The sequence below is a fragment of the Hemiscyllium ocellatum genome (genome assembly GCF_020745735.1).
Source record: "Hemiscyllium ocellatum isolate sHemOce1 chromosome 27 unlocalized genomic scaffold, sHemOce1.pat.X.cur. SUPER_27_unloc_23, whole genome shotgun sequence".
Taxonomy (NCBI): Eukaryota; Metazoa; Chordata; class Chondrichthyes; order Orectolobiformes; family Hemiscylliidae; genus Hemiscyllium; species Hemiscyllium ocellatum.
Genome location: NW_026867491.1, coordinates 499,167 through 520,999, shown reverse-complemented (window position 1 = coordinate 520,999; position 21,833 = coordinate 499,167). Strand labels below are relative to the sequence as shown.

The following is a 21,833-nucleotide window of genomic DNA, read 5'->3' as shown; positions in this document are numbered from 1 at the left end:
TGTCTTAGGATCCTGCTCCACAGCTACCTGATGAAGGAGCAGCGCTCTGAAAGCTAGTGCTTCCAAATAAACCTGTTGGACTATAACCTGGTGTTGTGAGATTTTAACTTTGTGCACACCAGTCCAACACTGACACCTCCACAACGTTTCTGGTGAACACAGCCCACACTTCCACCAGGAAACTTTACAATGCTGATAAAACAACGCAGTACCTGCATTCCTAAAAAATTTACAATTTCTAATGATACTAGCTACTCATTCACTGCTCCATCTGATACATGGCATTGGAAACTCCGTGCAGGAGGCTGAAAGAAATGAACAGCTTTAAAACAAAAACCTCTTGGATCTCAAAGCTTTCAATGAGAGTCTGAGCCCAGCAGCAAGTTCAGGTAACCCTTTATTATGACCCAACTTTGTTACAGCTTCACATCCCCCAGCAAAAAGGTGTAGAAAAAGTTTTTTTTTTAAAACAGCTCAAGGTCAAAGCACACACACTTCTCCCCCCGCCCCCTCACCCCCACTTTCTTTACTATTTGTCAGCACAGAGTTGTCCTTTTGTAATTGGATCCTTGGCATAGCCATAAACTAGAAGTATTGCCTCATGCACCAATTTAAACCCATACCTTGTCTCCAAGTAGGTTTCTCCCCCCTCATCGGCTGGAGTTGGGGTGGGGGGTGGGGGGGGTCAGCATGCAGAATAGTCAACCAGACTGCTGTGGGTCTGGAGTCACGTGTAGGCCAGCCCGGGTAAAGGATGCACGGGGACGAGCGAGTGAATCCGTTCCCACAACAGCAGTTTCCTTCCCTAAAAAGGTTGTGAGTGAATCAGATGGGGGTTCCCCCTCCCCTCCCTGACAATTGTTTCGTTGTTAGATTCTGAACTCCAGATTTCTAACCGAATTCCAATTCCGCCATCTGCCTTGGCAGCTCCCGGAACTGGGTTGATAGTCCAGTCGATAAAGGCACTCAGCCGTCGCTGCTTTAAACCCCCTGCGATGGCATGTGAACTCTCTGGTGTCTCTGCAGGTGGGAGGAGCGGCTAAAGCAGGTGAATGGCCTCTCCCCTGTGTGGACCCGCTGGTGCCTCAGCAGGTCAGAGGCCTGGGTAAAGCCCTTCCTGCACTCTGGGCAGCTGAAGGGCCTCTCCCCCGTGTGGAACCGCTGGTGCTTCAGCCTGTCGGAGGAACTGTTGAAGGCCTTCCTGCACTCTGTGCAGGGGAACGGCCTCTCTCCCGTGTGGACCCGCTGGTGGGTCAGCAGGGTGAAGGAATTGCTGAAGCCCTTCCCACATTCGGTGCAGATGAACAGCCTCTCCCCAGTGTGGAGCTGCCGGTGGGCCAACAGGGTGGAGGCCTGGGTAAAGCCCTTCCCGCATGTGGAGCACCTGAAGGGCTGCTCCCCCGTGTGGACTCGCCGGTGCCTCACCAGGTCGGAGCAATTGCTGAAGGCCTTCCCACACTCTGTGCAGGGGAATGGCCTCTCCCCGGTGTGACTGCGATGATGAATCTCCAGAGCAGATGGGAAACGGAAGCCTTTCCCACAGTCACCACACTTCCACGGTTTCTCCATGGGGCAGGATTCCTTGGGTTTCTCTATGGCGGAAGCTTCATCCGCACACAACACGTGTAGAGCTCCTCCCCTCCATGAATTCCTCTTCCCAGGCCTTATAACTGTTTCAGGCTCCACACTCAGTGCACTCCAACAGTAGGGTCTCTCATCCAGTCCCACTGATGCTGAAAACGGACTGAAACAGGAACCAAAAAGCTTTGCTCCTTCTCACAGAATCAGTCAAAAATCGTTGCTGTCCCGATGGATTGAGTGACTGTCAGACATTGACGTCCAAGTGAGGAATGCAGACGCTGGAGAGTCAGTGTTGAAAAGTGCGATGCTGAAAAAACACAGCAAGTCAGGCAGCACCTGAGGAACAGGAGAGTCAACATTTTGGGCATAAGTCCTTCATCTGTTGATTTTGAAACTTCCGTCTTCAGATCTTCAAATACTCTGTAAAAGGAGATTAGAAAATTCATTCCTGTCAGTCCAGAATAAAAATTCAGAACAAGCAATTTGTTTGTGTTGTTATTCCACAAAATTGAAAGCACTATCCCACTCTCTCTCTCTCCTGCCCTTCGCTCTAACTCATTCTCCTGAAGGTGTTGATTCAGGATCTTATAGGGGCAGAAAAGCAAAAACGTCAAGACTGACATCTGAGTTTTGGATAACTCCACCTGAAATTTAATATCTTTCACAACACTGGGATATTGCTGAGAGTGAGCAGGTCTGACTTTGGAAAGCAAAATAATGCCAATGCAGGTTCTTGAAGAACAACCAGGCACAAAGTGGTTAACATTCCCAGGAAATGGGGGGTGGGGGGAAGCAAAATGAACCATCAAAGCATTGACACCGCCACCAGAAAGACTGAACATACAGACATGACAAACATTCGTGGAAAGCCAGAGTCATTGAGATGTACAGCACAGAAACAGACACTTCGGTCAAATTCTTCTGTGCCCAACCAGATATCCAAAATTAATCTCGTCCCATTTGCCAGCGTTTTGCCCATATCCCTTTGAACCCTTCCTTTTCACACACTCATGCTGATGACTTTTAAATGTTGTCACTGTACCAGCCTTCACCACTTCCTTTGGCAGCTCATTCCATACATGCACCATCCTCTGTGTGAAAATGTTGCCCCTTAGGTCTCTTTGCCGTCTCCCTCCCCCTGCCCTCACCTTAAATCTATTATCCTCGAGTTCTGGACTCCCCATCCCAAGGAAAAGACCTCATCTATTTACCCAATCCATGCCCCTCATGATTTTAAAAAAAGTCTATCAGGTTACCCCTCACACTCTGACGCACTAGGGAAAACAGCAACACCCTATCCTTCCAACCCTCATTACCCGGGTAATTAAGGCACATATCTGAGTTTGCAGAGTCTGCTCCCTCCCTGGGTTCACTCCAGTTGCTACAAGTAAACAAATTTCCTCCCCCCGCACTCCACCCATCCCTCCCCTCTCCTCCCATACACCATTTCCTCCCTCCTCCCCCCACGCTGCTTCTCCCCTCTCCCCCCCACCTCCCTTCCTGAACAGTGAACAAAAATCCCTTCACATCAGAGAACCCTCACTGTTCTAACAAGTCCACACCAACCTCCGAATGGCAACCTCACCACACCCATTCCCCTACTCCTATTGCTCTACATTTACCCTCTGACTAATACATCTAACCTGCACATCCCTGGGCACTATGGGTAATTTGGCCTGGCCAATCAAACCTTACCTGGACAAAGTTAAAAATCACACAACACCAGGTTATTGTCCAACGGGTTTATTTGGAAGCACTAGCGTTTGGAGCGCTGCTCCTTCATCAAGTGGTTGTGGAGTAAGATCATAAGACACAGAATTTCTGGGAAAACATTACAGTGTCCTGGTATTGAAATGATATATTCACAACCCTGGATCATTAAGTCTTTCATCTTTTACAATGGAGAGCAGATATCATTAATATGTAAATCCCAGAACTTCCTGTAAGGCACCTTCCCAGGATAACTTTGAGGCTTTATAACAAAAGGAGACACCTCAGCTCAAACAATGCATTAAAGGTGTGAGGTCAGAATCTGTCTGTATCCCAGTCTCGAGTCAGACTGGTTCTATTTCCAATGTGAAATTTACAAAATATTAGATGTATTAACTGTCTGCAGATTGTGGAAAATAGAATGCATATGCAAATATCATTCTGCAAACACAAATTCACCCCCATGGACTTGTGCAGGTGTGTGTGTGCATGACAGAGAGAAAAAGTCTGTTTCCATGCTGTATATCTCTATGTCAATTTGACAACAGATACTTTTTGTTCTGTTGGTATAAATATTGTTGTAAGTCATCATAGGTACTAATAGCTCGATGTAAGGGTGAGAGAATTCCTCAAATAAGGCACTGTAGGAATCCTGGGAGAGTAGTATTTCTGGATTACTACCTATTGAACAATATTAAGCACAAGCACCTACTTATTTCTAATTTTGGTTCACATTTCTTGTTTTATTCCCTGCTATGAATACACTCAGTGTCTGGATGGTTAACAGGCTGGGAGATTGGGGGTCTGGATTGACTTATTGTTCCAGAAGGTGTGTTAAAAAAAAGGGATCAAAACATCATGAGAAATCAGGACCTGAAACCTGAGCGGACACCAGATTACCCTGTGATCAGTGCTTTGATTACCTGTGCTAACCCTCTACCTTTATCTTGCTTCCCATTTGATCACCTTCTCAATATTGAGGATCCAATTCTTGTCATCCTGGAGCCATATCTCTGTAAGGAGTCCCATATTTTAATGATTCCCTTCAATGTGTGCAGTCAATTCATTTGCTTTTGCTGCAATGCAGCACACAATCAGACATACCATTTTTAATTTCAATTTCTGTGATCTTTAGAATCCAGTTATGATTGCTGGTACATTTACTCTCCATGTCTTTCTGTCATTCTCGGATGTTCATTTTCCACATCACTGTATTGCTTACTGGCCTTGATTTGGAATGGCCATGCTAAATTGCTCATAGTGTCCAAAGATGTGCAGGTTAGGTGGGTTAGCCATGGGAAATGCTGGGTTAGAGTTTCATAGTAATAGAAGCAGGAGTAGGTCATTTGGCCCGTTGAGCCTGCTTCACCATTCATTTAGATCATGACTGATCTCTCCATTGTCTCAGCTTCTCCTCCCTGCATTGTCCCAACGACCCTTAATACCTTTACCATGCAAAAACCCATCTAACTGTGTCCTGAATATACTTAATTACGCTGCCTCTACTGCTTCCCTGGGCAGAGAATTACATATATTCACTATTCTCTGGGAAAAGCAGTTCTTCCTCATCTCTATCCTAAATCTACTCCAACTAATCTTGAGGTCTGGTCTCACCCACCAGCAGAAATGACTGGATAGGGTAGGGTTTCATCCCCACAGTGCAATGAAATCCCACTTTCCACCAAAATCTCAGATGTACTCACTCACTCAGGTGCTGTCTCATAAATGAAAGATTTCATTGTAACTTCTTCTGCTCCCAGTAAGGACAAAACATCTTTGAAGGCTGCTCTGAAAGTCCAGTCTTCACAATGACACTTCTGGTTTCACCAAAGACCCAGAGAGTCATACAGCACAGAAACAGACCCTTCAGTCCAACTCGTATGTGCCGCCCAGATATCCTAACTTAATCTAGTCCCATTTACCAGCTTCCTATTCTTGTACCCATCCAGATGCCTTTTAAATACTGTAATTGTATCAGGCTCCACCCTTCCTACGACAGCTCATTCAATACATGCACCACCTTCTGCATGAAACAAGTTGCCCTTCATGTCCCTTTTAAATCATTCCCCTCTCACCTCAAACATATGCTCTCTAGTTTTGCATTCACCCTATCCACGCCCCTTATAAACATTTATAAGGTCACCCCTATACGTCTGATGCTCCAGGAAAATATCCCTGACCGATTCAGCCTCTCTCTGTAGATCAAACCCTCCAACTCTGGCAACAGCCTTTTAAGACTTTTCTGACCCCTTTCAAAGTTTCACACCATATTTCCTGTAGCAGGGAGACCAGAACTGAACGCAGTATTTTAAAAGGGGCCGAACCAATGTCCTGTACAGTCACAACATGACCCCCCAACTCTAATACTCAATGCTCTGACTAATAAAGGAAAGCATACAAAATACCTTCTTCACTATTCTGGCTACCTGAGACTGCACTTTCAAGGAACAATGAACCTGCACTCCAATGTCTCTTTGTTCTGAAACACTCCCTTAACTGTCCTGCCTGGATTGCCTTACCAAAATGCAAACATCACATTTCCCTAAATTAATCTCCATCTGCCACTCCCTGGCCCATGGTCCCATCCAATCAATTCTAATTTATAGCAAACTCTCTGTAATTCTTATTCCCTGGAAGCTCAAAATCTCCATCCCACACACTCCCACCATTCTCACTTTGTTGAACCTAATCCCAGCTGTACCTCATCCTGAAGGGTCTGGTTCATGCTGATTAACAGGGCCACACTCAGGGGAATCTAATTGAAACAAACAGAATACTCAATGGCCTGGACGAGTTGATGTTGGGAAGATGTTTCCATTGGAAGGAGAGACTAGCGGCCGAGGGCACAGCCTTAGAGTAGAGTAAAGGGAAGACCTTTCAGAACGGAGATTAGGAGAAATTTCTTTAGCCATGGAGTGGTGAACTGATGGAATTCATTGCCACAGAAGGCTGTGGAGGCCAGCTAACTGAGGATATTTAACACTGAGACAGAAACAGTTCTTGAGTATCAAGGGGATCGAGGGTTAGAGAGAGAAAACAGGAGAATGGGGCTGAGACACTTATCAGCCGCGATTGAATGGTCTGGGCAGACCCAGTGGGCTGAATGGCTTAATTTCTGCTCTTATGGATAAGGACATGAATAGGAAAGGTTCAGAGATATATAGGCCAAACAATGTAGGACTAGTTTAGTTTATGAATATAGTCAGCATGAAATCAAGTATCTGTTTCTGTGCTGTATGATTCTGTAACTGTTCTTATAACCATCTTTTCTGTTCCCTCATAATCATCCACTTCATTGTTGTTCAAAAATCAGATGAACTCAGCCTTGAATATATTCAATGATCCCCTAACCGCAGGAAGGGCCCACCCAACCTCTGAACTCAATTCCTCTTGCTAATACACTACTTGCATCTGTCTGACAACTGGTATTGACTGGTGGAGAAAGACACTGAAACCTCTTTGTACATCCACATAACATTCCTGATGAACGGCTCGTGTCCAAAACGTCGACTCTCCTGGTCCTTGGATGCTGTTTGACCCGCTGTTCTTTTCCAGGGCCACACTTGTCAACTTTGATCTCCAGCATCTGCACTCCTCACTTTCTCCATATCCCAACATATCACCATTCAAACAATGCACCTCCTTTCTGCTTTTGTTTTCCCACAGCAAAGGTTACATTATCACATTGTGGTCATGCATTTACCACGTGTTTGCCAACTGAGACACAGATCTGCACCAACATTTCTAGACAAAAAAGTGAGTACTGCTGATGCCAGAGATTAGAGTCGAGAGTGTGATGCTGGAAAAGCACGCAGGTCAGGCAGCATCCGAGGAGCAGGAAAATTCCTGATGAAGGACTTTTGCCTGAAACGTCGGTTTTCCTGCTCCTCGGATGCTGCCTGACCTGCTATGCTTTTCCAGCACCACACTCTCGACCAATATTTCTACACTCTGTCCCCCTCCCTGAATTCACTCCCTTTCCTTTCAGTTGTTGCAAGTCAACAATTGAACGCCAGAATGAAAAAAAAAGTGGAACAGATGGCGAGGAAAGAGAGTGCTGTACTCACAGTTTTGTTGGACAGAGGAAGAAAGTTGCAGTTTGGGGTAAAGCACAATCTTCATTCAGAGACACAGGAGCAGCAGCTGCTTCAGAAGGTCATTGTCCAACTTCCGCATTCAGACAATAGCGGTGCTCTGATTGGCAGGAGGACTAGACACCTTCCGGTCCTCCCGTGTTCCCTATTGGTCCATCAAAAGTAGGTCATGAGTTGTTTGTGCGTACAGCCAGGAGCGTGCACAGTCTTTTGCTGACACCAGCGGACATGCGCAGTGCTTGCTGACACCGTGGGACATGCGCAGTGCTTGCTGACACCGTGGGACATGCGCATTATGCTGTTCAGAGATGCTTATGTTACTGACAGGTTTGAAGTGTCCAAATGCCGATCGGAGGGAAAAAAAAGTAGAACCACAATTCTCTCCTTCCCCTTCCCTCTCCCCACCCCCCCCCCCGGTGGCTTGACATTGTATTCCTTTTGCATTTTGGCTGGCTGCTCAACTTTTGTATATCTTTTCCCTCGGTTAGGGGAGTCACAAACTGGAGGACATAGGTTTAGGTTGAGTGGGGAAAGATGAGGGATGAAAAAGTGTTGCTGGAAAAGCGCAGCAGGTCAGGCAGTATCCAAGAAGCAGGAGAATCGACGTTTCGGGCATGAGCCCTTCTTCAGGAATCATGAGGGAAAAATCTTCAGGGAAAGATGAGGGACCAAAGGATTAGAAAAGACGTGTGGCATTTAATTTGCCTCAAGAAATGCCAGAACTAGAGGACATTAGTTTAAGGTGAGTGGGGAAAGGTTTAAAACGGACCTAAGGGGTCACTTGTTTCACGCAGAGGATGGTAAATGTATTGAATGAGCTGCCGGAGTGGAGGCTGGTACAATTACAACTTTTAATAGGCATCTGGATGGGTGTACGAATAGGAAGGTTTAAAGGGGTTTGGGCCAAGTGTTGGCAAATAGGAATAGAATAATTTAGGATAGCTGGTCGACACAGACCAAACTGTTTCATTCCATGCTCCATGACTCTATTTCTACATAGGCAGAACCAATTTCACAATATTAGAATAGGAAACTCACCCCTTTCTGGATTATTGGTGCTGGAAGAGCACAGCAGTTCAGGCAACAGTAAAATCGACATTTCGGGCAAAAGCCCTTCATCAGGAATAAAGGCAGAGAGCCCAAAGGGTGGAGAGATAAGCTAGAGGAAGGTGGAGGTGTGGAGAAAGTAGCAAATAGTGCAATAGGTGAGTCGGGGAGGGGATGAAGGTGATAGGTCAGGGAGGAGGGTGGAGTTGATAGGTGGAAAAGAAGATTGGCAGGTAGGACAAGTCATGGGGACAGTGCTGAGCTGGAAGTTTGGAACTAGAGTAAGGTGGCTGAAGGGGAAATGAGGAAACTGTTGAAGTCCACATTAATGTCCTGGGGTTGAAGTGTTCCGAGGCGGAAGATGAAGCGTTTTCCTCCAGGCATCTGGTGGTGAGGGAGCGGTGGTGAAGGAGGCCCAGGACCTCCATGTCCTCGGCAGAGTGGGAGGGGGAGTTGAAATGTTGGGCCACATGGCGGTGTGGTTGATTGGTGCAGGTGTCCCAGAGATGTTCCCCAAAGCGCTCTGCTAGGAGGCGCCCAGCCTCCCCAATGTAGAGGAGACCACATTGGGAGCAACGGATACAATAAATGATATTGGTGGATGTGCAGGTAAAACTTTGATGGATGTGGAAGGGGCCTTTAGCGCCTTGAATGGAGGTGAGGGTACAGGTTTTACAGTTCCTGCGGTGGCAGGGAAAGGTGCCAGGATGGGAGGGTGGGTTGTAGGGGGGCATGGACCTGACCAGGTAGTCACGGAGGGAACGGTCTTTGCGGAAGGCCTAAAGGGGTGGGGAGGGAAATATATCCCTGGTGGTGGGGTCTGTTTGGAGGTGGCGGAAATGTCGGCGGATGATTTGGTTTATACGAAGGTTTGTAGGGTGGAAGGTGAGCACCAGGGGCGTTCTGTCCTTGTTACGGTTGGAGGGGTGGGGTCTGAGGGCGGAGGTGCGGGATGTGGACGAGATGCATTGGAGGGCATCTTTAACCATGTGGGAAGGGAAATTGCGGTCTCTAAAGAAGGAGGCCATCTGGTGTGTTTTGTGGTGGAACTGGTCCTCTTAGGAGCAGATATGGCGGTGGCGGAGGAATTGGGAATATGGGATGGCGTTTTTGCAAGAGGTAGGGTGGGAAGAGATGTAATCCAGGTAGCTGTGGAAGTCGGTGAGTTTGTAGAAAAAAATGTCAGTGTCAGGTCGGTCATCATTAATGGAGATGGAGAGGTCCAGGAAGGGGAGGGAGGTGTCAGAGGTGGTCCAGATAAATTTAAGGTTAGGGTGGAATGTGTTGGTGAAGTTCATGAATTGCTCAACCTCCTCGCGGGAGCACGAGATGGTGCCAATGTTTCTCAACCTCCTCACAGCCTGTCCTCAACTGTGGCTAAATTTTACAAATTTCAACACAAGTTTCAGAAAGATGTCTGCAGCTTTTTTTTTAAAAAATAGAATTGAACATGCTATTCTCAATGTTAAAGATCAGCCATTTCTCGTGCATCCCCATCTCCCAGGTAGAGTCATCACCATCTGTCTCTCTCTCTTCTTAGAAGGGCTTGATACAGCGATCAAAGAGGGATGGAGGCACGAGAAATAACAGGTGGTGGGGAAAGAGAATGGTTGAGGGTGTCAAGAGAGACAAAATGGACAAGGGGACAGAAGGAGAATGGACAGAGGGCAGTGACACTACAAATCCCACCTTCCCCAGGACCACAGTAATCATTTCTCAATATACAAAATGGCTAAAGCAGTAGAATCACATAATCCCTGCAGGCCATTCAGCCCATTCATCTCACACTGTCCTTCCAAACAGCATCCCATCAAACCAACCCACTTACCATACAACCCTGCAGTTCCCCATGGCTTACGCACCCAAAAATGCATATCCCTGGACACTTCAGCACAGCTGATCCACCCTAAACTGCAGATCTTTAGAGTGTGGGAGGAAACCGGAGCACCTGGAGGAAACCCACGCAGACACAAGGGGGACAGTGTGCCAAAGTCGCCTGTGGCTGGAATCAAACCCAGCCCTGTGAGGCAGCAGTACTAACCACTGAGCCACCATGCCACCCAGAGCTTTGATGTTCTGCTTTATCTTTATAGCTTCTGACTTCTCATGCGCCCTCAGCAGAGGCTCTGCCGTCCTGAGATTTGTGGACCACACCCACTGCAGCCTCCCTTTCCCACTTCTCCAGTCCTGAGCACGACAGTTCCTGAACCTGGTGCCAGACAGACACCGATGCCATCTAGCCTCCTACTGCTAACTTCAGAGAAAGACGACAATCACCTGTCAATATTCTGCCCCTTACCCCCAGCGCCCCCCCACCACTCAGCCAGTTAGCTCCTCCCCCTGCCTCCCAATCTCAGATCCCCTTTACCTGTGTGATTCACACTCCCACCCTTCTGACCCTGTCCACTGACCTAATCAGAAGGCTCTGTCCAGAGGGGAATGACCATCTCCTGGAATAAAGGGTCCGGTTACCTTTCCCCGTGACGTGTCTGCAGCCTGGCTTCCAACTCCATCTCTCTGAGCCAAAGGTCATCCAGCATGTGTTTACCCTGAATCACAGCATCCAGAACCTCCCACCTTCTGCAAAGTGAAAGACAAGTCTCACCCTGCCCTCTCCAATGTGTGTGTGTGTAGATTAGATTTGATTCTCTACCATATGGAAACAGGCCCTTTGGCCCAAAATATCCACACTGACCCTCCAAAGAGTAACCCACCCAGACCTGTTCCCCTACCTTATATTTACCCCTGACTAATGCACCCAACACTATGTGGAATGTAGCATGGCCAATTCACCTGACCTGCACATCTTTTGGATTGTGGGAGGAAACTGGAGCACCTGGAGGAAACCCATGCAGACATGGGGAGAATGTGCCAACTGCACATAGACAGTTGCCTGAGGTGGAATCGAACCCGGATCCCTGGTGCTGCGAGGCAGCACTGCTAACCACTGAACCACCATGCCACCCAATAACTGCTGAATTGTTTCTACTGGCCAAGAAGAGGCATTTGCCAAGTTTGGAACCCATGAGGACGGTCTCAACCGGGACCTTGGGTGATCACACTACACTTAACACTGTCTCTCACTCCCACACGCACACATACACACCCAGTCACGCAGACCCTCTCTCACACACATACACCTCGCACACTCAAATCCATGCACACACCCTCTCACAGGCTTATACTCCATTGCATCGACACACTTTCTCAAGCATGCACATGCAAACACACACTCTCTCTCTCTCTCTCTCTCTCTCTCTCATGCGCACACACAAACCTATGCAGTGAATTTGCATTTGCACATACATTGTGCTATTTGAGCAAAACACAATCTGCAGGCAGTCAATCTATGTAATATTTTATAAATTCCTACTTTGGAAATAGAACATGTGTGACTCAGGACTGGGATACAGACAGACTTGAACCTCACACCTTTCTTGCATTGTCTGAGCTGAGATGTCACCTAATTTTATAAAATCTTAAGTCATCGGGAGAATGTGACTTAAAAGTAGTTTTGGGATACACATGTTAATGAACCGAAACCTGTAACCCATTCTAAAAGATGAAAGACTGAATTGCAACTGGACTTGTTCATGAAATCTTATCAACTGCATAACACTGTAATGTTTTGCGATAAATTCTATGTCTTATGATCCTGCTCAACAGCTACCCGATGAAGGAGCAGTGCTCCAAAAGCTATTGCTTCCAAATAAATCTGTTGTGACTATAACCTGGAGTTGTGTAGATTTTAACTTTATCCACCTCAGTCCAACACCAGCAACTCCACATCATTTCTAATTAACACAGCCCACACCTCCTGGTGCTGCCAGTAAACTTTACAATGCCGATAAAATGACACAGTACCTGCACTCCTGAAATATTTGCAATTTCCAACAATACCAGCTACTCATTCACTGCTCCATCTGATACACGACATTGGAAAATTAGTGCAGGAGGCTGAAAGAGAGCAACAGGTTTAAAACAAAAACCATTTGAAGCTCAAAGCCTTCAATGAGAATCTGAGCCTGGCGGTAAGTTCAGGTAACCCTTTATTGTGACCCAACTTTGTTACAGCTTCAGATTCCCCTCAGCAAAAAGGCGTAGAAAAAGTAGCTTTTCATTTAAAAATAGCTCAAGGTTAAAGCGCACACACTCCCTTTCTTAACCTGTACGAAGTATTGCCTCACTCAGCAATTTCAACGTATACTCTGTATCCAAGTAGGTTTCTCCCTGTTCATTTGCTGGTGAGAGGGAGGGGCCCAGTGGGGGAGAGAATTGGGATGGGGGAAGAGGATGGGGATGGGGGGGGGGGGGGGGTGGAGGGTGGATTCAACCATAGGCCAGACAGGGTAAAGGATGCAGCTGGGATGACTGAGTGAATCCTTTCCCACAACGGTAGTTTCCTTCCCGATAAACGACGTGAGTGAATCAGATGGGGGTTTTCTCCCACCCCCTTCACCCCAACTCCCCCCAAAAATGGCTTCATCATTAGGCTTGGAACTCCAGATTACTCACTGAATTCCAATTTTACCATCTGCCATGGCAGGATTCGAACCCAGGAGACACCGGAACTGGGTTAATACTCCAGTCGATAATGGCACTCAGCCGTCACTCCTTCAATGCCCCTGCTATGGTACGTGAACTTGCTGGTGCCTCTGCAGGTGGGAGGAGCAGGTGAACACCTTACTGCACCTGGGACAACTAAAGGGCCTCTCCCCCATGTGGATCCGCTGGTGGGTCTGGAGGTTGGAGGCCCGAGCAAAGCCCTTCCCGCACTCGGGGCACCTGAAGGGCCTCTCCCCGGTGTGGGACCGCTGGTGTCTTAGCCGGGCAGAGGCCTGGGTAAAGCACTTCCCGCATTCACAGCAGCTGAAGGGCCTCTCCCCCGTGTGGACCCGCTGGTGGGTCTGAAGGGTGGAGGAGTCGCTGAAGCCTTTACCGCACTCTGGGCAGCTGAAGGGCCGCTCCCCTGTGTGGAGCCGCTGGTGGATCAGCAGGATATGGCCTGGGTAAAGGCTTTCCTGCACTCGGAGCAACTGAAGGGCCTTTCCCCTGTGTGGACCCGCCAGTGGGTCAGCAGGTGGGAGGAATCACTGAAGGCCTTCCTGCACTCGGGGCAGGAGAGTGGCCTCTCCCCCTTGTGGATTCGCTGGTGCCTCAGCAGGGCGAAGGAATTGCTGAAGGCCTTCCCACACTCAGGGCAGCTGAAAGGCCTCTCCCCCGTGTGGACCTGCCGGTGGGTCAGCACGGTGGATGCCTGGGTAAACCCTTCCTGCACTCGGGGCAGCTGAAGGGCCTCTCACCGGTGTGACTGCGCCGATGAGTCTCCAGAGCAGACGGGGCACAGAAGCCTTTACCACAGTCGCCACAGTTCCACGGTTTCTTCACAGTGCGGGACTCCTCGGGTTTCTCCATGGCCGAAGCTTCAGCTGCACAAAACGTGGGTACAGCCCCACCCTGCCGTGAATTCCTCTTTCTAGGCCGTATAACTGTTTCAGGATCCATACTCACTGCGCTGCAACGTAGGGTCTCTCATCCAGTCCCACCGATTCTGAAAATGTACTCGAACAGGAAGTAAACACTTTGCTCCCTCTCACAGAATCACAGTCAAAAATCATTGCAGTCCCGATGTCCCAGTGTCACTGTCAGACATTGATGTGAAAGTGAGGATTGCAGATGCTGGAGAGTCAAGAGTTCAAAAGTGTGACGCTGGAAAAGCACTGTAGGTCAGGCAGCATCCGAGGATCAGAAGCGTCAATGCTTCGGGCATGAGGCCTTCATCTGTCGATTTTGAAACTTCCTTCTTCAGATCTTCAAATAATCTGTAAAAAGAGATTACAAAAGTCATCACACAGTTCAGGGTAACAATTCTGAACAAGCAATTCTACTTTCTGCAGATTATACTTTTCTTTTGTTATTCTACAAAATTGAAAGCACCATCCCACTCTCTCTCCCCCTCTGTTCTCACTCCACTCTAATTCTCCTCAAGGTGCTGATTCAGGATCTTACAGATGCAACCAACAGAGTCATAGAGATGTACAGCATGGAAACAGACCAAACCCAGGGAAAAGACTTTGTCTATTTATCATATACATGCCCCTCATAAATTTGTAAACCTCTGTACGGTTACCCCTCAGACTCCAACGCTCCAGGGAAAACAGCTCCAGTCTGTTCAGCCTCTCCCTATAGCTCAAATCCTCCAACCCTGGCAACATCCTTGTAAATCGTTTCTGAACCCTTTCAAGTTTCACAACATCTTTTCATTGAAAGGAGACCAGAACTGCACGCAATAGTCCAACAGTGGCCTAACTGATGTTCTGTACAGCCGCCACATGACCTCCCAAGAGTTCAAAATTAACATGAAAGAAGTCTTCGATAAGCCTTTGGTACTTAAAGTTTGACAAGGCACTCATGAAATGCATCCAACAATCTTGAAGGAAGGAACGACAGAAATTGTGGAAGCCATAATTTATCAGTCTCCCATGGACTTGGAGATGGTGCTAGAAGACTGGAGAACTGAAAACATTACAGCCTGGTTTAAGAAAGGTTGTAAAGCTAATCTCAGCAATTATAGAGTCAGAGAGTTGTACAGCATGGAAACAGACCCTTCGGTCCAACCTGTTCATGCCGACCAGATATCCCAACCCTATCTAGTCCCACCTGCCAGTTTAAATTTGGTGGAGAAGCTTCCAGTAATACTTATTCTGGTCAAAATTAGTAGCCACATGGAGAAAGGTGGATTGAGTAGGAAGTGTCTGCATGGGATTTCTGACGGGACACTGCATTTAACTAACTTGTTGGAGATTTGTGAAGACGTTACAGGCTTGATAAGGATAACACTTCAGCTCTCCTCTTTGTTGTCCATCCTGCTGTCTTGGGGAGCCTGGTACCACTATAACCTTGACATTATTCTGAATGGCATGCGTTTGAGGTGATAAAAGCACCAAAGTGTGACTTCAGATTACTTGGCTACATTGGTGTCTCGGTTTTGCTATCCTATCTCTCCCATAAAGGCTGACACCGACTGTGAGCAGGAGTCTGCTGGGCACCACCTTCATTAATCAAAAGGGAAAGAGCTATTGATTCAGCACCTCAGTAAATTTTTAAACAGTCTTAGGTCCTATGCACATGTTGGGATGCATGCAAGGAGATGTTTATATTTTGCTTCTGTACTTAGAATTCATAAATTGAAGCCAATGTACATTTTAAAAATATTCAAGATTAAAAGTACAGAGGAGATCAATATTATACAACAATCCAACAACCCCGTCCCAAGACAACATGTGCCTGACCCTCACAAAGCTGGCGGCTGGTTGCCGGGCAACCCGAGAGCTCCTTCCCCGGTGAAGTAAACACTGGGCCTGTGGGGCTTTTATTCGCGGCCTGCGGCCTCCCCCTAGGAGTTTATAAACTCCCCAGTCTCCCTCCTCCCGCGGTTCCCAATCCTACCCTGTCTCACTGTCTCCTCTCCCCGGGGGCAGGAGCCAGGTCTTGGCGCTCGGACCTGGCGACCTCCCCGGGATGTTTCTGAAACCTGGTCCTGTTCTGAAGAAGGATCCCCGGACCCGAAACACGTCCTCACATTTCTCTCAACACGAGCTGCCGGACCTGCTCAGCTTTTCCAGCGGTTTCTGTTCTTGTTCCTTCAGCCGCCGGCGCCATTCCTCTCCCACACTCAGTCACACTGTCTTTGTCCGGCCGCGGGACCTACACTGCACATGCGCCAACACGCAGGGGGCGTGGTCTAGGCAGCGTCGTCACCAACTGAGGGGGCGTGGCCATGGGAGTCCTCCGACCAATAGGGGACAATGGGGGTTGGTTTTCCCCGCCCCCAGCCTCCTGAAAGGTGGGTTTCTTTTTAATTTCCAGCCTGTTCAGGAATGTTACTCCAGACCTTTGGAAAGCTGAAACATCGGGAAACTTCCAGACACAAACAAAGGGATTTTAAAAATGAATAGAAATAGGTCAGGTAAATTACGAAAGAAGGTAAAAACAATGGCTGCAGATGCTGGAAACCAGATTCGTATTGGAACAAGCAAGTCAAAGGCTGTAGAAAAGGTAGAACTTAAACAATCAGCGTCGATAGGTACACCATAAAGATTGAGGGCAAACAAATCCCCTGAGGCTGATGGCCTACATCCTAGGGTACTAAAGGAAGTGGAAGTGGAGATTGTGGATTCATTAGTTATAATATTCCGAAATTCCCCAGACATGAGAAAGATTCATTGAGTTTATTTAGTACAGAGATAGGTAGGTTCTTGATTGTCAAGGTGATCAAAGGTTATGGGGAGAAAGGACTTGAGAAACGTTTCAGCCATGATTGAATGACTTAGTTTCTGCTCCTATATCTTATGGTTCCAGTGGATTGGAAAAATACTAATGTAATGCCTGTATTCAGAAAGGGAGGCAGGCAATATGTGGGAAATTGCAGACCAGTTAGTTTAACATCTGTGGTTGAGAAGGTGTTAGACTCAATTATCAAGGAAGCAATATCAGGACGTTTGAAAAGTCAAAACTCTATCCATCAGAGTCAGCATGGTTTTATGATGGGCAAATCAGATTTGACTAAGTTCTTCATAGATGTAACAAGTGGATAATAGGGATCCTGTAGTTGTAATATATCTGGCTTTTCAGAAGGTATTTGCTAAAGTGCCACTCAAAGCATTATTCGCAAGGTTAGATCATATGCAATATGGGCTGATTTATCAGCTTGGATAGGTGACTGGCTGAAGGGCAGAAGACAGACAGTCTGAATTGATGGCTTTTTTTCTGGATGGCAAGGTGTAACTAGTGAGGTGCCACAGGGTTGGGTCCTTGGACCCCAGCTATTTACAATCTACATTAGTGACATGGATACAGGGATAAAAGGCTCATTTGCCAAATTTGTAGATGACACAAAGAGGCGCGATGGTAAATTGCAATGAGGAAATACAAACCTTTCAAATAGATCTAGAGAGGTTAGGAGAGTGGGTCAAAATGTGGCAGATGGGGTTTAAGGTGGTTAAGTGTGAGGTCATGCATTTTGGTCAAAAAAAACATCAAAGCAACCTATTATCTAATAGAGGGTTTGGGATGATCTGGTGCAGAGAGATCTGGGTATCCTCATTAATGAGTCACATAAAACTAGCTTGCAGGTACAGTAGATAATAAAGAAAGTGAATGCAGCATTCACTTTTATCGCGAAAGGAATAGAACATAAAGGGAAGGAAGTGTTGCTGCAACCAAACATAGCATTGCTGAAACTGCACCTGGAGGATTGTGCCCAGTTTTAAACTCATTTCCCCTTATATGGTTATGGTAGGGGATTTAACTTTCCAACCATAGACTGGGACTGCCATCGGTTTAATGGTTTAGATGGAGAGGAATTTGTTGAGCGTGTTCAAGAAAGATTTCTGATTTAGTATGTGGATATACCTATGGAGAAGGTGCAAAACTTGACCTACTCTTGGGAAATAAGGCAGGACAGCTGACTGAGGTGTCAGTGGGGCTGCACTTTGGGGCCAGCGACCATAATTCTATTAATTTTAAAATAGTGAAGGAAAAGGATAAATCAAATCTAAAAGTTGAAATTCTAAATTAGAGAATGTCTCATTTTGACAGTGTTAGGCAAGAACTTTCAAAAGCTGTTGGGGAGGTAAAGAGACGGCTGGAAAATGGAAGCCTTCAGAAATGAGATAACGAGAGTCCAGACACAGTATATTCCTGTTAGGGTGAAAGGAATGTCTGGTAGGTGTAGGGAATGTTGGATGACTGGAGAAATTGAGTGTTTGGTAAAGAAAAAGAAGGAAGCATAGGTCAGGTATTGACAGGATAGATTGAGTGAATCCTTAGAATATAAAGGTAGTAGGAATGTACTTAAAAGGGAAATCTGGAGGACAAAAACTGGACATGAGATAACTTTGGCAAATAGGGTTAAGGAGAATCCAAAGAGTTTTTACAAATGCATTAAGGACAAAAGGGTCACTAGGGACAGAATAGGGCACATCAACGATGAGTAAGGCAGCCAATGTGTGGAACTGCAGGAGATGGGGAAGATATTAATCGAGTGTTTTGCATCAATGTTTACTCTGGAGAAGGACATGAAAATATAGAATGTAGGGGAAATAGATTATAACATTTAAAAAATGTCCATATCACAGCGGAGGTGGTGCTGGATGTCATGAATTACGAAGGTGGATAAATCTCCAGGACCTGATCAGGTGTACCCGAGAACTCTGTGGGAGGCTACGGGAAGTGATTGTCGGGCCCCTTGCTGAAATATTTGTATCATTGATAGTCACAGGTAAGGTACCGGAAAATATTAACGTGGTACCACTATTTAAGAAAAGGTGATAAGGAAAAGCCAGGGAACCTGACATTGGTGGTGGACAGGTTGTTGGAGTGAAACCTGAGAGACAGGATTTACACACATTTGGAAAGGCAAGGACTGATTAGGGATAGTCGGCATGGCTTTGTGCATGGGAAATCATGTCTGACAAACTTGATTTGTTACTTCTTCAAAGCACTCAAAGAAGATTGATGAGAGCAGAGCAAAGGACATGATCTATATGGACTTCAGTAAGCTGTTTGACAAGGTTCCTCTAGGGAGACTGGTTAGCAAGGTTAGACCTTATGGAATACAGAAAGAAATAGCCATTTGGATACAGAACTGGCTCGAAGTTAGAAGGTGGTGGTGGAGGCTTGTTTTTCAAACTGGAGGCTTATGACCAGTGGAGTGCCACAACGATCGGTGCTAGGTCCACTACTTTCTGTATTTTTTTTATGCAAATGACTTGGATGTGAACATAGGATGTATAGTTAGTAGGTTTGCTGATGACACCAAAATTGGAAGTGTTGTGAACAACGAGGAAGGTTACTTCAGATTACAATGGGATCTTGATCAGATGTACCAATGGACTGAAGAGTGGCTGATGGAGTTTAATTTAGATAAATGCGAGGTGCTGCATTTTGGAAAAACAAATCAGAGCAGCACATCTACACTTAATGGTAAGGCTCAAGGGAGAGTTGTTGAACAAAGAGACCTTGGAGTGCAGGTTCACAGTTTCTTGAAAGTGAAGTTGCAGGTAGATAGGATCGTGAAGGTGGTGTTTGGTATACTTTCCTTTATTGGTCAGAGTATTGAGTATAGGATTTGAGAGGTCATGTCGTGGCTGTACAGGAGAATGTTTAGGCCACTTTTGGAATAAGTGTACAATTCTGGCATCCTTCCTCTTGGAAGGATGTTGTGAAACTTGAAAGGCTTCAGAAAAGATTTACAAGGATGTTGTCAGGGTGGAGGATTTGAGCTACAGGGAGAAGTTGACTCGGCTGAGGCTGTTCTCCCTGGAGTGGAGGTGGCTGAGGGGTGACCTGAAAGGTTTATAAAATCATGAAAATCACAGATAGAGCGAATAGCCAAGGTCTTTTCCCCCCAAGATGGAGGAGTCCAAAACTAGAAGGCATAAGTTTCAGATGAGAGGGGACAAGAATTAAAAAGGAACTAAGGGGCAACGTTTTCACGCAGAAGGTAGACCGTGTATGGAATGAGCAGCCAGAGGTAGTGGTGGAGATGGGTACAATTACAACATTTAAAAGGTGTCTAGATGAATAGTTAGGATTTAAAGGAATATGGAGCAAATGCTGGAACTTGGGACTGGGCCAAATTGGAACATCTGGTCGGCATGGATGAGTTGAACTGAAGTGTCTGTTTCTGTGCGGTGTGACTCCAGAAGTCTATAACTGCTATGACCGAAACTAGACCTTTTTAACTGATAATCTTCCTGCTGGATTTTTTTAGTGCACCCAGTTTCAGTCGATTTCTGGGAGGTAAAATTGGCATATGTCCTGTATCCTGGAAATTCTGAAAAATAAAAATAAATAATTCTCCCTGTGAATGGTACAATCCACACCCCGTGATGTGAATGGTACAATCCTCCCCTTCCCTTTCCCTCCTCCACACACCTCCACCTTTGAATGATACAATCGTGCCCCTCTGAATGGTATAATCCTTTACTCCCCCACAGACTTTACCACATTGGTCACAGAAGGGGCAAATGGAATACATTCTCCTGACCTGTCCCAGCATTCTCAGCATTGACCCCTTTGGAACTCCAAAGACCCCTTTATGCCAACTCTTTGCCTTCTGCCAGTCAGCCAATCCTCGATCCGTGCCAGTACCTTGCTCCTACACCAGGGACTCATCTTATTTAGCAGCCTCCTGCACGGCACCTTGTCAAAGGCCTTCTGGAAATCCAAATCGCTCACGTCCACTGGCTCTCCCTTTGTCTAACTTACTCATTACATGCTTAAAGAATCCTAATAGATTTGTCAGACATGACCTCCTCTTGTCAAAGCCATGCAGACTCGGGCCTGTTTTAACATGCACCTCCACATACTTCCCACTCTCACCCTTCATAAACCTGTTAAATTTACCCATTTTTACCATAAATACGTTGTTCCACTCTTTAAAATGAATTCAAGTTTAAAGATTTCATATTATGTATGTACACTACCTTTGCCCCTCGTAATATTTTATCCTTCTGAAGAAGACCTTCTAAAAAGATTAGCACAAGGTATGAAACTGACTGTGTGACTGCATCAAGTAAAGGAGATGGTAAGAATGAGAAAGGAGTGGCTAAATATCTAAACCTACCCATGCAATGGTCAAGAAGGCACAACAACGCCTTTTCTTCCTCAAGATGCTTAAGAAATTCGGCACATCCATAATGACACTCACCAACATTTACAGATACACCATAGAAAGCCATGTATCTGGTTGCATCTTGCCCTGCTACGGCAACTGCTCTGCCCAGGACCAGAAGAAACTACAGAAGGTTGTGTGCACAGCACAATCCATCACGGAAGCCAACCTCCCATCCATGGAATCCATCTGCACTTCTCGTTGTCGTGGAAAGGCTGCCAACCTCAAAGACCCCTCCCACCCTGGGAATGATCTCCTGCACCATCCTCTGTCAGGCAGAAGATACAGAAGCTTGAACACTGTACCAACAGGTTCAAGAATAGCTTCTTCCCTGCCATTATTAGACTGCTGAATGGAGCTCTCCAATTTGAAATCTAATGTTGACCTTGCTTCTGCGCAGCCCCTGTGCAGCTGTAACCCTGTACGCCTCACTCTGTCTAAGCGCAGTATGACCTGCATGTCCTCGTTTGCTCAGATCTGACTGTACAGCTGATAAAACAAAACTTTTGACTCTACTTAGGTACATAGCACAGTACAGGCCCTTCGACACTCGATGCAGTACTGGCCCTTTATCCTACTCTAGGATCAGACTGACCTACATACCATTTATTGTACTAACTTTCATGTACCTATCCAAGAGTCAATTAAATGTCCCTAATGTATCTGACTCTACTACCACTGTTGACAGTGCATTTCACACAGCCACCACTATCTGAGTAGAG

At 46.4% G+C, this 21,833-nt stretch overlaps 1 pseudogene; it reads right to left on the bottom strand.

Annotated features, from left to right (window-relative positions):
* Positions 1-380: 380 nt before the first annotated feature.
* LOC132807778 (zinc finger protein 345-like) overlaps positions 381-21,833 on the bottom strand; it is a 29,284-nt pseudogene continuing 7,831 nt past the window's right edge.